Genomic DNA, 3,881 nt, shown 5'->3' on the forward strand with positions numbered 1-3,881 from the left:
TAACACTTCTTAGAAACTAACATGACCGAGCGCTATTTACGAATTTATCCACTTCCATAAACAGATCCCTAAGATCTCAAACCAGACGCCACGAAGCCTAGGCCAAGTACTAAGACTCTAGGTCGAACACCTTTTAAAGACTAACACTGTTTGACACCCAATACTAATACTGGTGAAAAACTATGAAGTAACGAACGCTATTGAGTTTGGCTGAAGACTCTTATTCTAAAAATGGTAATCATAGATTTCTGAAACGAAACTTAGCGCTTGGTTTAAGACCGAGCCCTATAGAAACCGAACACTATTGAACGAGCGCTGGTCCGAGACCAAGTACTTATCAGGAACGAGTGCTATTGAGATCGAACGCTTGGTCCAAGACCGAGCATTAATAAACTTACGTAGAACGAATGAATATATATATATATATATATATATATATATATATATATATATATATATACACACACACACACAAACACACACACAATTGTGCCACACTTATTTTTAATGAAAAATAACGATAACGTCTACGACTTTAAGTATTATAAAATACGTTAACTAAAATGTTTAGGAAACCTAAAGAAGGACTACACTTAGGCCGAACACTCATTTACATATATCTAATATTATAAAACGATCTTCATTAACGAAATCCGTTCTATAAGAAGAACTTAGTATAGACGGACGCTCAAAGGAAAACTGAACGGTTAATACTAACTCTCGGTCACAGTTTACTTAATCCTACAGAGTATTATAGGCAGGCTGACTCTTAGACAACATCCCTAAAGCATGAGAAATCAGTTACGACCATGCACTTCCATGAAGAATCGAACACTCACTAATGACGCTCGACTATACCATAACCTTTACTCATAATACTATAGTTTGAAGATCAACCCTATCTCAACTCAGCTCACAACATGTATCATTCATCCATCCACACATCCAAGCAAGCAGTACATGCATATTTCATACTCATCAAATAATCAAACAACTTGTCTTGCAAACATACCAACGTTTAAAACAATAATCTTAATCAAATTATATAAGCTTCTCTTACCTCTATACGTAATTGAACGCTCAACGATGCAAAATAGAGCTCTCCACTACCAAAGACTTAACGTTCGACAGTCACGTTTTAGGAATACTGAACCAAACAAAAAACTAGAAACACTCAGAATTATACGATTCACTAAGGCGACCAGAAATAGAGGTTTGCATGCGAGACTAAACGAACGTGCTAAAGAGAAAGAAACTCACCGGCTTAGAACCACAAACCAATCGGTTTAAACGAAAGCTCTTGACGTCGGGAGTGTTCAAACGATGTCTGAGAGGTAATCGAAAGAAGAAAATGTGAGATTTTCTTAGAGAGAAGGTGGAGATTTTAGAGAGAAGGAGGAGAAAACGTTTTCAGCAATTTGGAGAAGAAGGAAGAGAAGTGACACAACATTTGAAATTTGGCATTAAGTATTGCCGTCACCCAAAACCGAACGATCACTTTCCTCTAACCACCTGTTTTCCATTAACTGAAACGCTCACTCTTTCCTTGTCCCACTAATTGGGATTTTTAGTGGGTTTTTAAGGGGTCTGACAAATAATTGTTATAATTTTTATTGTAAACAAAATTTATTTATTTCATAGATATTTTTATAATATTAAAAATAGTTAAGTTAAAAAATGGTTAAATTAAAAAAAATGTTAAAGTTTTTAAAATATATATATGTATATTTATTACTATATATATATATATATATGTTAAAGTTATATATATTACTTTTCAATCATATGATTATTTTTATCAATGTAAGGAGTGGATATAGATTAACAATAAAAGATATTTTTTTAATTACTCAACTATTGTTTTTATCTGTTGCACATCATTTTTAACAGTGACTTTCATAAATTCTTTCTTAAACAGTTTATGTTATGTAAATATATGATATCCTTTGTAGAATGTTAATTTTCTTTCTTATCTTACTCTTTTAATTGTTTTCCATGTTCATAAGATTTTGGTTAAGTGCGAGACTTATGTCACTTACTCTTACACTCATTTTACCTATGCCTTTCATTATATGTAAATGTTACCATTGTCATTTTACAAATCTTCATAAAACAGATAAACATTATTATTTTATAATGTTATCTTATAATGTATTTATATCTGATAGAATTAAAGAGCGTTTTGAGGATGTTGTTTATAAAATACAAGTATTCATATATAATTGAAGTACGAGTTGATAACCACATTAAATAAAAATAACAAATTTTGATGGCATGTACTACAAAAATACCTGTAAACATTAATTTTTAGAAAAAAATATATTGAATGTGGTGTTAGATTTTTTTTTAAAACAATTGCTGTCTCAAAGATAATTTTTAGATTTGGTACTCCTAGCATTTATTTCAAATAATAACATTATTTCATTTTAATATTATAATAAATAAAAATTGGGAAATTTAATGTGAGTATTTATTTTTAACATTATCTTTTTTGGAATTTCTATATATTACTATAATCTCTACCATCAACAACAAAAATTTATAAATATACTTCACGTGAAACTATAGAAAAAGTTAAAAATTAATATAAAATTATTGTTGACACTTAAAATAAATTAATATACTATTTTTTATGTTTTTTATTTCGTGAACTCTTACTTCAAGGTATTTGGTGTCACATTCTAAATATTTGTGTGTTTTTCTTTAGGGAAACATTATTCTTCTTACATAACCATGGGCTAATAATGGGTTGATCTTCATTTGAAATGCATAACCCACAACTTAAATTCTTAAATTTCAACATGTTATATTTATTTCTTTTAAACAACTTGTTTATTTGGATTTATTCATTGGTTCGTCGAAAAATATCTCACTCTTTTATGTCTAGTCTATATATAAAAAAAGTAATTTATTCATTTAGGTTTTCTCTTTTGTTTCAGTTCAAAAACATTTATATTTTTGATATGTTTACTAAAAAATTATAAACTATAAAATTACAAATTATAGTTATTTAAGAAATGTGCGTATGAAGATTATCATCCCTACTAATTTAATTAAATAAAAATACAGTTATTAAAATTTTTATGTGAATACAATTATATAATTTTAAATTTATATTATTAAAAAATTACAAAGTATACATAAAATCTTAGTTTACTAATTTCATATAAAATTTCAAATTCATCTTCAAAATCAAGTTTCTAATGACAATTTTTAAATTATGTTACTTATATTTTATTTACAAATTTTAAACAATTAATTACAATAGATTTAATCTTAAGTTTAAGCTTATTCACATAATTGCATAATATTTTCAGTACCATTTTATTTATTTTCAAAAATTTATTCCTTTGTTATCTATAAAATTCAATTTGATTCTTTCCATCAAATTACTTTAACACCATGTTTATATATGATACTTGTAAATTCATATATTTTTTTAATATAAACAAACATAAACTATCACGTGATCATGTGTATCACATAATAATGATAGTCTGACGTGAGAGTCGCAGTCTGATGTGGTATCCTATTTTAATTTAGTTATTTTATTAAAAAATTCATTTTTTTTAAACGATCTAATTTTATTCTCTAATTTAAGATTTTAATTATTATTAATTTAATCTCAAATAGAAAAAAATAAAATTAAATCGAATAAAAATTTAAATATAAGAAATAAATTGAAAACATTAAAATTTTCACAAATTCATACCTGTCATATACAAACAAATCAAAATTAACGAAACCAAACAAATCACTGATTAAGTCTAGCTTTATACACCTCTAAAACGAATTTAGCAACATTGAATGCAATTGCATTTAGGGCACCATATCGTCATCGCTTGTCTAGGCCTGACTCAAGCACGCTACTACTGCTCTAT

This window comes from Vigna umbellata, chromosome 1 (genome assembly GCF_029865625.1).
Source record: "Vigna umbellata cultivar VRB3 chromosome 1, Vumbellata_1.0, whole genome shotgun sequence".
NCBI classification, from domain to species: domain Eukaryota; kingdom Viridiplantae; phylum Streptophyta; class Magnoliopsida; order Fabales; family Fabaceae; genus Vigna; species Vigna umbellata.